The 12,094-nt window shown below is 55.6% G+C and overlaps 1 pseudogene across 1 annotated transcript; it reads left to right on the forward strand.

Annotated features, from left to right (window-relative positions):
- The first annotated feature begins 235 nt into the window (after positions 1–235).
- LOC310923366 (olfactory receptor 14J1-like) lies at positions 236–1,324 on the forward strand (annotated as a pseudogene). The gene has a single exon. The product of its transcript is annotated as an olfactory receptor 14J1-like (transcript).
- The last annotated feature ends 10,770 nt before the right edge of the window (positions 1,325–12,094 follow it).

Consider the following 12,094-nt stretch of genomic DNA (forward strand, 5'->3'; position numbering starts at 1 on the left):
AAGCAGGCTCTCTTGAATTGTCACTGTTCTTTACCCATGAACAGGTCTCCAGGGCCAGCCATAGCAAATGTCCAACAGCAGCTCCATCAGCCACTTCCTCCTGCTGCCATTGGCAGACACGAGGCAGCTGCAGCTCCTGCACTTCTGCCTCTTCCTGGGCATCTCCCTGGCTGCCCTCCTGGCCAAAGGCCTCGTCTTTAGTGCCGCAGCCTGAGGCCACCCCCTGCACAGCCCCATGTTCTTCTTCCTGCTCCACCTGGCCCTCAGTGACCTGGGCTCCATCTGCACCACTGTCCCCAAAGCCATGCACAATTCCCTCTGGGACACCAGCACCATCTCCTACACAGGATGTGCTGCTCAGCTCTTTTTCTTTATGTTCTTCATCTCAGCAGAGTATTTCCTGCTGACCATCATGTGCTACGACCGCTACGTGTCCATCTGCAAACCCCTGCACTACGGGACCCTCCTGGGCAGCAGAGCTTGTGCCCACATGGCAGCAGCTGCCTGGGCCAGTGCCTTTCTCAATGCTCTCCTGCACACAGACAATACATTTTCCCTGCCCCTGTTCTGTGGGATTCTTCTGTGAAATTCCACACATCCTCAAGCTCTCCTGCTCCAAATCCTATCTCAGGGAACTGGGGTCATTGATCTTAGTTCCTGTTTATCATTTGAGTGTTTTGCGTTCATTGTTTTCTCCTATGTGCAGATCTTCAGGGCTGTGCTGAGGATCCCCTCTGAGCAGGGACGGCACAAAGCCTTTTCCACCTGCCTCCCTCACCTGACCGTGGTCTCCCTTTTCGTCACCACTGCACTGTTGGCTCACCTGAAGCCTTCCTCCATTTCCTCCCCATCCCTGGATCTGGCCCTGTCAGTTCTTTACTCGGTGGTGCCTCTAGCCCTGAACCCCCTCATCTACAGCCTGAGGTACCAGGGGATCAAGGATGCCCTGAGGAAAATTATGCCTGGATCTTTACAGAAGCAATAAACTCCCTCTTTCCTGCTCCAGAACCTTTAGAATGTAACTCGTTGCAATCTCAGACTTTTTTACCTATTTGTCATTTTTTTCATTGGAACCTTTCCTTTTTTTTTTTCTAGAGTTACTACTTTGTGATGTCACATCCCACTCTCTGATGTCACATACTCACCTTCTATGAAGTCACAGCGAGCTCTCTGATGTCACAACCCATTCAGTGATGTCACACAGCTCACTCAGTGATGTCACACAGCCACCCTGAAATGTCACAGCACACTCTATGATCTCACAGCCCTCTCTACGATGTCATAAAGCCACAGCATGATGTCACATCTTGCTCTGCAATGTCACACACCCCCCTCTGTGATGCTGTAGCCGCTCAATGGCCTCACACAACAAACTCTGTGATGTCATAGCCCAATCTGTGACCTCACACAACCCACTCTGTGCTGTCACACAGCCCCTTTGTGACATCCCAGCTGCTCTGGGGCTCTGTGACACAGCCACAGAGGTGCTGCTGTGACACAGCCCCCTCTGGGACAGCACACAGCCCCTGTCAGTGCTGAGCCCCTGTCAGCTCTGCCTGTGCCCTGCTCGTGTCCCTGAGATGCCCTGGCAGTGCCCCAGCCCTGCTGGGCTGTGCACAGGAGCTGCTCCTGGGCAGAGCTGTCTCTCTGCAGCGCTGCCCTTGCCAGGAGCTGCCTCTGTGCCAGGAGCCCGGCCCAGCTCAGCAGCACAGACACAGCACAAGGACTTCAGTGACCCTCTTGGGGCTTGTGCTGAGGCCCTGAACATCAATCTCTGCCAGGGAGATGATGAAACCTCTCAAGAACTCCAAGTCAGAATCCAACTCTGAAGTTTCTGGAAGTTTTAATGGGTCCCACTGAGGGGCACAAAAGAGAAAGTGTCCCCAGGCCGCAGGCAGAGCAGAGAACTGCAGGCAGTGATGACAGGGGGGGACAAAGAGAAGCCAAGTCCTGGTGCCCTGGGGCACAGCAGCCTCTGTGCCACCAAGGGCTGTGAGCAGACACCTTGTCCTGAGGCCCTGGGGCCTCTTGGCACAGCCCCAGCAAGGCTGGGCACTCTCAGCCCCTTGTCCTGCCCTCAGCATCCCCCTCCCATCCCAGTGGCCTCAAGGATCTGCTGGAAGGAGTCCCTGGGGAGCCTTGGTCAGGAATGGCCCTGGGGGGCTCCTTAATGCTCCCAGGGACTGCAGGTTCTTCAAAGGACTTTGGGTTTTGCTTTTGCCTTGGAGTCTCTGAGAGGTTTGTGCAATCCTGGCCTCCAATTATCTGCTTTAATGAGTCCCTTGAGAGGCTTTGTCAATAACAACACTCAGTGGGGCTCATTAATGCTTTGAGATACTTCAGGTATTATAAGGTACTTGGCGTTTCCGTTTAACTGGCTCTGTGAGAGGTTTGTGTATCCTGGCCCCATTTATCTAATTTAACAAGTCCTTTGGGATTTTTAGTAACAACACTCAGTGGAGCTCATTAGCACTTCAGGGTACAAAAAGTTTATTAAGGAACTACTTTTTGACATTGAGTCTGAGGCCTGTGTGCAATAATTGGCCTCCAATTATCTGCTTTAATGAGTCCCTTGAGATTCTTAGCCAGTAAAAACACTCACTGGGGCTCACTAATGTTTCAAAGTACTCAGGGTAATTTAGGTACTTCCTTTTGCCACTGAGTCTTTGACAGGTTTGCGCAATCATAGCCCCAATTATCTGCTTTAATGAGTCATTTGGGAGCTTTGTATGGACATTCAGTGGGGCTATTTAATGCTTTGAGATACTCAAGATGTTTAAAGATACTTTGGATTTTCCTTCCCACACTGAGTCTCTGAGAGGCTTTTGTGCAATTCTGGCCTCCAATTCTCTCCTTTAAGGAGTCCATAAGGAGCCTGTGTTGAGGATGGACCTCAGTGGGACCCATTAATCCTTCCAGACACTTTGGGCTTTTCCTCTGACTTTGCCTCCTGGAAAGGTTTGTGCAATCTCCTCTCAGGCCTGAGGTTCCAGGGCTCAGCACCAAATGCACCACAGGTCAGATCAGGATAAGGCAAGTCCTGACAAGGCTGTGCTTTGATTTCCCCCAGGTCTGGTGCAGTTAATTGATGCTTACCTTCCTGTGGGATGAAACTTGGAATTGCCACCATAATTGTTGTATTGTCAGTTTATTACTGTTTGGGATTTGCTTGCATTTTCATCACAAGTGACTTGTGGGAAGAGCAAATATTCATTAAAGCATTTTATGTAGGGTTAAGTATGATTCTCCCATTCATGACTCGGCAGGAGTTTCCCCAATGAAGAAATGAAGCTTTTGCCTGAAGCTCCCACTGTGCCCAGGACAGGAAGCCCTGGGAGTGTCTGGGACATCCCGGCTCTTTGGCAGCCTGGGCACTCCTGGGGTGTCACCGTGGAGCCCCCGTGAGTGCCTGTGACAGATGGGTGCCTTTGCAGCCCAAGGTGCCCTGGGATGTGCCCATGGCATGGCTGGGACTGCCTCTGCCCACAGGGCTCTTGAGCATCCCAGCTCAGGCCTGGGGCCAGAGTCCCTTGCCATGGCAACCATTTGCAGTCCCATTGCCAGGGCCAGGGGATGCCAGAAGGGATCCCAGAATGGGCTGAGTTGGGAGGGAGCCATCAGGATCCTGGAGTGCAACTGCTGGCCCTGCACAGGACAGCCCAACAATCCCAGCCTGGGCCTGGCAGCGCTGTCCAAAGACTGCTGGAGCTCAGAGAGCCCTGGAGCTGTGAGCCTGTTGAGTGGCCCAGCAGCCTCTGGGGGAAAAACCTTTTCCTGAGATCCAAGCCAAAGCTGCCCCGAGTCAGCTCCAGCCCTTCCCTGCAGTCCTGTCCCTGGGCCCCAGAGGGAAGAGGTTCCCACAGCCCCCAGCCAGGGACCCGCTCCCAAGGCTGTTGCCAGGGCAGCCAGGGCTGGCACCAGCTGTGATGCTCAGTTTCCCCGGGCCAGGCTTTAGGAATGGGATTCCCCAATTTCCTGCTCCCGCTAAAACCGTGCCGCCCCTCACTGCCCTCCAGCCTCCCACTGAAAGTACAAAAGGCAAAGACCCCCGGCTGGGATAAGAGGAATTTACTGGCAACAACAACAAGATAAGGAACAAACAGGAATAGAAACAACGATAACAGAAAGGATAGACAAACTATATACAGGGAAAACTATAACAACACTGAGTCGCTCTTCCCAGCCATGTATTTTCTCCTGCCTGGAAAAAACACTATTCTCCTAGGGAGAGAGAGGGTTCTTTTCCTGCCCTGGGCAATGACAAGAGGTGAGATCAAAAAAAATGACAGGGCCATGACCAGACCCTGACGTTCTTCAATCCCATCTCACATCATTGCCAGGGGCAGGGAAAGGGACAGGTGTCCTCCCCGCATGGATCATGGTAAATGTGAGTCACCAGAGCTCTTCCTAATGTGAGTCCTCTGATAGAGGATGGAGTTGGAGACTCACATGAAGCTCTTCCCACAGTCAGGGCATTCACAGGGCTTCCCTTACTGGTGACTCCGTTGGTGTTGGGTCAAGGTAGAGCTCTGGGTGAAGCTCTTCCCACACTGGGGACACTCGTGGGGCCTCTCCCCCGTGTGGATGCGCCGGTGGGTGATGAGGTGGGAGTTTTGCTTGAAGCCCTTCCTGCAGTCGGGGCAGCGGAAGGGCCTCTCCTCTCTGTGAATCCGCTGGTGCCAGAGGAGATGGGAGCTGGTCTTAAATCTATTCCCACACTCAGAACACTCATAGGGCCTCTCCCCAGTGTGGCTCATTTGGTGGATTATCAGCTGGCCCCTCTGGTTGAAGCCCTTCCCACATCCCCCACACTTGTATGGCCTTTCCTCAGCGTGGGTGTTCTGGTGGCGGATCAGATTGGGGCGTTGGCTGAAGCTCTTCCCACACTGCTCACACTGGTAGGGCCGTTCCCTGGTGTGGATCCTCTGGTGGATGATCAGGTCGGATCTCTGGGTGAAGCTCATCCCACATTCCCCACACTCGTGGGGCCTCTCTCCAGTGTGGATGCGCCGGTGCCTGATGGGGTGGGAGTTTTGCTTGAAGCCCTTCCTGCAGTCGGGGCAGCGGAAGGGCCTCTCCACTGTGTGAATCTGCTCGTGCCTGAGGAGATTGGAGCTGGTGTGAAACCTCTTCCCACACTGGGGACACTCATAGGGCCTCTCCCCAGTGTGGATCCTCTGGTGTCTGATCAGTTGGGACCTCCAGCTGAAGCTCTTCCCACACTCCAAGCACTTGTGGGGCTTCTCCCCATCATGAAGCTGCTCATGGACCAGCTCAGAGCCCCGGCTGGATCTCCAGCCACCTTCCTGACTCAGGGTGAGTCTTTCCTCCTCAGAGCAACCTGGGATGGGTTTGGAGCCCCTCCTCCTGAGGGATCTCTGGGGCTTTTCCTCCCCATTGGATTCTTGCGCTGTGGAGCTGCTCACAATGGCCTCTTCCATGAGGTTCTGCTGTGGGGATTTGTCCTCCCTGGTCTCCATCCCCAGCTCCTTGTCTGGGGGAAGAAAGACAAAGACAGAATGGGATTTGCCTCTGTGCCAGAGGGAAGGGGAAGGAATTTATCCCAGTCCATTCCCAGCAGGACAGTGTTGCCATTGGGGTTGTCCTGCAGCCGGGGGCCGTGCTGGGCTGGGAGATGGAGCAGGAGAAAGGGGGAAAGGGGCACTGACTTCCTTCTCACCTGCCTGGCTATCCTGGAGCATCTTTCTCTTCCTTGCACCCTTCTCTTCCATCGAGCTAAGGTTTGCGAATCCTGCTTAGGAGAAAAACAAGGGATGAGCACATTAAGTTAGAAGGTCCCTCTGCCCAAGTTCATCTCTAGAAGTCACCGTGACCCAGTCCCGGAGCCAACCGGCCCTTCCACGGCACCACCCTGGGAGAGGGACACACCTTGTCCCAAGGTGACCCAAGGAGTGGCTAGAGCTGATGCTCTGTGGCACTCAGTCTGCTGTCAGGTACACGATGGAGACAAGGATGAGAGGGAGACCTTCACTATGGGTTGCAAAAGGATTTATTCCAGTGGAGGTATGAGGTATTGAAGACAGGGGTCCAGCTGCTTGTGACCTCTTAAACTGGGGAGGGTTCAGGGGAGGGTACAAATCTTTAGCAAATGGGAGGAAAGTAGGGGAGGAGTGAAAGGTGGGGTTTGCATTTGCTGAACCAAGAGGGCAAACAAGGGGAGGAGAGTGGGCCACATGCTCCAATGGGGCCTCGAGGATCGGGGGATTGACAGAGAACAATCTGGAAGAGGGGCAGGGTGAGGGAAGGATTGACAGCCGAGTAACATGACAGGGAATATTCAGGGAAATTGGGAAGGATTGGGACAGGATTGAAAACTTGGGTAGGTGGGTACAAACTTGGAGCAAACCAACAACTCAGGGGAGTAATAGAACAAACCATTAGAACAAAACACACCACAACATCACCGGGCATCTGGTGCACAGATAAACCTCCAAAACACCAAGATTCATTCCCCAAAATACAGAAATGACCAAGATTCAGTAGAAAACAGCCAACCGTGAGTTTCCCCTCTCTGCTCTCTCTATTTTGGGGTCCTGGAAGCTCCCCCTGTTTGGGTTGCTGCAGATCAAGTTTGAATTGGTGTTCCCCCTCTCTGGGCTGCTGTGGCTCCTGGGAATCCAGGAGGTTCCCCTTCTCTGGGCTCCCCAGTTTGGCATCACAGGCGTCCCAGGGCTCAGCACTGCCCGGGGTCCCTGTTTTGGGGTCCTGGGGTATCCACGGGTCCCCCTTGTCCATGGCTCCCAACACGTCCAGGCTCCTGGAACACCCCCAGCTCTCCCACTGCCTGTTTCTGCTCCCTCATTCCAGGTTCCCCTCCCAGCCCTGCCGGTACCGGGCCATCCCCAGGCGCCTCTGGGCTGACAATGCAGCCCCCGAGCCGGGCAGAGCCAGCCCCAGCCCGGGGGGACCCTGCACCCTCCGCTCCCCGGGCCGCCCGGGCCTCGGCCCCGAGCACAGAGCTCTGCCCGGGGGGCTCCCGGCCCAAGGCGGCGGCTCCGGGCCCGGGCGGCCGCTCCCGGCTCCCACAGCCCGCCCGGGGCCGCCCCGCCCGTGCCGGGGCTGCGCCAGCGCTCCCCGCACCCGCGGGGCTTCCGACCGCTGGGGGAGCCCACAGAACACACTGCCCCGGGCCCAGAAACACTGAGACCCCAACCGGCCATCACCCCACCGCAAACAATGATCCAACACCGCGAACCGACCGCTCCCACCCTGTCCCCGGGCGCCCTCCCAGGGACCCCAACCCCGCGGGAACGGCCCCGGGCCGGGACAAAAAGCCGCTCCCCCGGAGGCCCCGGGAACACCCCCCGCAGCCCGGCCCCGGCACAGGCTCCCGGCAGCTGCCCCGCTGCCGCAGGCGGGGCTTTGGAGCGGGGAGGCTCTGCGGGAACCCCCCGGGCTGGGCCCCCTCCAGCCCCTGCCCGCCCCGGGCTCACCTTCAGCCTGGCCTCTCTGGCCGTGCCCGGCTCCTGCACAGTCCCCGCTCTCGGTGCCCCCTGGGCTCTCTTCTGGGGCTCGGAGAGCAGCCGGCAATGGCACCTCGCCCTGAAATGGAGCCGATTTGGTGCTCCCTGGCCGGGCCAGAACCGAAACTTTGTTGCTTTTGCCTCCCTGCACAGACCCCTGGGGCGTTTTCTGCACAGAGTTCCAGCCCCCAGCGTTTGCTGAAGGCTCTCTCTGCAAATGTCACAGTGCCAGGACCCTGTCCCTGCTGTCACCTGCTGTGGCTGGGCATGAGCAGAGCTCCTGCACTTGCATTTCCAGCTGCTCTGCAGCCAGAGCTGAGGGATGTGGAGCTGCCTGAATGCAAAAACTGCAATATGAGCCTCTCTTGAGGGGGAATTCTCCCCCTCCTGTGCCAGCCCATGGTAGTGCTGTAAAATGCACCCAGAATTCAGATTTTACCACCAAATTTCCTTGTATTCAGGAATTGTTCCCATAGGAGTATTGCCAGGACAAGTCTGGCTGGCAATGGTTTCACAAGGGTCACCTCCCATCTGTCCCCAAAACCCTGGGGAAGACTCTGTGCTTTCCTTCCTATGGGAAAGAACTGTCCTCCTTGTCCAGGTGCCCATGGCCACAACTGGGATCCCACCTCCAACATTGCCTCTTGTGAGAGATCAGAGGAGATTGTTGGCTGGAAACATTTGGTGTGTGGGGCAGGAAGGGGCAGGTCCAGCCTTGCCTGCCCTGGAACCCCAATCCCCCCAGAGCCTCTATCCCAGCCCAGCAGTGTCTGCCCAGTCCCTGGCACACCCAAGCAATGCTCCACTGCCACCTCTGCAGCCCCCAGCCCAGCTCCTGAGTGACCAGATGGCCCCAAGTCCCACCTGGGGGAAGGGCCCAGGGAGAGCAAGGGGTATTTAAGGCTGACCACAAGGCCAGCACACATCTACAGCTTGACCCCACATCCTCTTGGAATTTCTATCTGAGCATCACTGGAATCCAGGAGTTGGTAGCTCTGTGTGTGCTTCTCTGTATCTTCATCTGCCTTCATCTTCTAATTCCCTGCTCTTGCTAATTTTGAGTAACTTGAAATTGAACAGGCTTAGAGTTTGTGAAGTAGAATGGGCCAAGTAAATGCTTTGAGAAGTGGTTTTTGTTGATTGAAAGTCATATTAAACCTTTTGCCAAAGTTTCTCTGAGTTTCTAAAGTTGCCAGTAAAGGTCATTTGGTTTTATTAAGCTCCTGAGAATCTCTTGTTGGTATTTCTCCAGTGTTTCTAACTCAGAGTACACAAACAGTTGTAATTCCTATTAAATGTCTAATCCAGAGAGTTTTCTGGGAGATGGGGGTCAGGGCTTGTCTGTCCTGCTTGGCACAGCCCAGGCAGGGCTGTCACAGCCACATTGCACACTCCATTTCCCACCTGGACCTGCTGGTGCCTCTGAGTTCTGCCTGCCCAGCCCCAGGGACGCTCTCCTTGTGTGCCCATTCCCCCACGGTCTGTGGGCAGGGATGGCCTCAGTGGGGGCTGTGACATCCTCAGACACTTGGGGGCTGCTGGAGGATTTGACTTCTCCAGAGGCTTGTTCAGCCTTCAGCTCTTCAGTTCAGGAATTCAGTGCCCCAGGGCTCATCAACATTCAGAACACCTTAACAGGCCAAGCCTCTGGAAATAATTTAAGTTTTCAAATCTATTCTAGTTTTTTCAATAGATGTATTCAGAGTAAATATATTGTATTTTAGAAAGACAGAAAATATTTTTAAAGTCTTGTTTAAGTTTTTTTCCTTGTTAATACATTGGTATATGCAATCTCCAATCGACACAGAATCCAAGTACCTTCTAATGTTCAGTTTGAATAGATATGAAAATCAAGACCCTTTATGTCTGACAGTCAATCAGACTCTGTCCCTACCCCCACCCCACCATTTCCCCCATCCCAGCCCTGGGACTCAGAGCAGCCTTGTGCAAATCTGAGCTCCCTCCAGCCTAGGCTGGGCCTGCAGCTTTCAGCTCCTTGGCTCCAAATCCCAGCTGCTTTCCTTGGAGAAGAAGAAACAGAGGGATGTTCATTCATTGTCAGCCAACAAACCCAAGGGAAGGCACAGCTCCATCAAATGCAAAAGTCATTCCTCTGCTGGATATTAAATCCACTTTCCACAGCAGACAGTCTCAGACTAATGGAAAACACTTTCTGTGCCCAGCACAGGTCCCAAGGTCCCCCCAAACCCTCCCTGCCCAATTCTGCCCAGATTTGCTCTTTGCACACACCAGTCACACGCTGAAGTCACAAACTCCCTCTGTGTCCAGAGGGAGGAAAAGAGAGAAAGTGGATGAAGAGCTCTCCTGTGCAGGGCCAAGGTCCAAGAGTCACCAGAATGGGAACCACAACTCATCAGATTTGTGTCCTTTGGGGCCCAGGGACTGCTGGGACTCAGAGGCACAGAAAGGTTTCTTGCCAGCAAACAGAAGTGAACATGATACAGTTTAATAACCATCAGAGCTCTTCCCTCAGCTCTCTGTGATGTCCCAGCAGCATCTGACATGTCCACCATCCCCAGGGGATTTCCATACAGGAACAGTTTTAGACAAAGATATGAGAAGACGTAATTCTGTAATAGATATAGATACAATTAAGATGTTGACTAATGTGATATTTATTTGAACTAAAGAAAAATTGGGGAACTCTCTATAGCTCAAAGCATGAGACCAGGCAATTGAGAGGCACTTGAAGGACCACAGAGCATCTGGAAGTGGAAATCTGGGAGCGGCTGCAAGGACATAGATCCAGCTGGTCTAGTGAAGAGATGTCCTTAGACATGGCCATTTAAACAGGAGAGCTGGAAACACCTAAAGGAAGGGGCGGGGGGGGGGGGGGGGGGGGAATAATAAACAGAATCTTGGTGAAACAAATAGAAGGCAAGATGAGTATTTCTTCTCCTGCCATCTGTATATTTCCAGGGAATTCTTGTTCCATGTGGGAAAACTTTGGTGCTTCTTAAAAGTACTCAAATGACCCAGCTAATTAAAATGTGCTTGTATATTATGAAATGAACAGGGATTAAAACCTGTGCCCCTTTCCAGGCAGAGATCAGGTGAGTGCCCATGAACAGGCAGTGCCACTTGTGCCCTGAGGTGCCCAGCTGGGGTTGGCATCTCTCAGAGAGGAGCTGAGGGAGAGCAGAGCACCTTGCAAGCTGCAGGTCCCTGACAGCCCCAGAGGGCTCCTGTCCCATCAACATCTGCTCTGCTCCAGGCTGAAACAGGGAGCAGCACCGTGCCAGGATGATCAGAGAAGTGAGGTGTGTGCTGGAATTCAATCCCCTCCCCATCCCGCAGCAGCCCTGCCTTTCCCTCCTCCAGCCTTGGTCTCCAGCACAGCCATGGAGGCTCTTTGGGCTCTGGAGTTTTCCTGCAGCCCCCAAGGGCAGCTGAGCCGTGCCTTTGGCACAGTCAGCCTGGGCAGCGCAGGCAGTGCCCAGTAATTCCTTGTGTGTGCCTGGCCTTGCTGTCAGCCCCCAGCAGCGGCTGCGTGGCCCCTTTGTGCCGCACTGGCCCAGCCATGGTGCCACAGCCCCTGTGCAGGCCCAGGGCAGGACAGGAGCCCTGCGGGTGGGAACGGCCCCTGTGCCGTGGTGCCCACGGCAGCCTTGGGGCTCTGTGCCCCACGGCCTCCCTGCTGGGCAGCCTCTGCCAGCTCCTGCACAGCCCGTGGCCCCTGTGGGGCTGCACAGACAGCCCTGCCCCGGGCTCTGCCGGGCTCTGGGCCAGCAGAGAGGCCGGGCAGGGCTGGCCATGGCCGGGAACAGCCCTGAGCCCCGCAGGAGGATGGAGCTGGGCCACAGCCAAAGTGCCCCCAAACCTGGGCCCAGCAGCCAGGGCTGCCAGCGCCTGGGGACAGAGGCTGCCATTGGGGACAAATGTCCTGGGCCCCCTCCCTGCTGTGCCTGTGCCACCAAGGGCACAGAGCAGCCTCCTCTCTGGGCCACTTGCCTGTTTTCAATGCCTTCCCCAGGCGCTGGCCCTGCCCCGCCAGGCCTGGGCTGAGTCCTGCCCCTGCACGCTCCCCCAGGCTGAGATGGACACGGGTGGTTTCTGTGCCAGGCTCTCTGAGCCCAGCCCAGCTCCCTGCCAGCTCTGCCAGCTGCCCTGAGCTCTGTGCAGCACCAAGGGCCTCTCCCCAGCACAGCCCAGCCGGCTCTGGCCCCACAGCTCTGCTCAGGGCAGGGGGCTCTGGGCAGGGGCCCCACGGCCTCAGCCCCTCGGGAGGGCACAGCAGCAGCTGCAGCTCAGACAGGACTCAGCCCCAGGCACGGGCAAGGTGCTGGCCCAAGGGAAAAGGAGGCTCCCCGTGTGCCCTGCTGCCCTGTCCCTGAGCTCCTGAGAGCTCTGCAGCCCCTGCTGCCATCCCATCTGCCCAGGCCAGCACAACAGCCCCGGCCTCGGGGCCCTCCAGAGCTGCTCCTGCTCCAGGCCCAGGGCCCATCCCAGAGCTGGGGCAGGCACAAAGCTGTGCCCATTTCTCTTCATTCCTGCTCTGATGAGGATGGATCCTTAGCCCCTTGGTGGTTGCTGATGAATTTTACTGCTCCAGAGGCCTCTTCTTTTTTGAGCTCTTCAGTTCAGGAGTT

Source organism: Zosterops lateralis, assembly GCF_965231275.1.
Source record: "Zosterops lateralis genome assembly, contig: HAP1_HAP1_SCAFFOLD_49, whole genome shotgun sequence".
In the NCBI taxonomy this organism is placed as follows: domain Eukaryota; kingdom Metazoa; phylum Chordata; class Aves; order Passeriformes; family Zosteropidae; genus Zosterops; species Zosterops lateralis.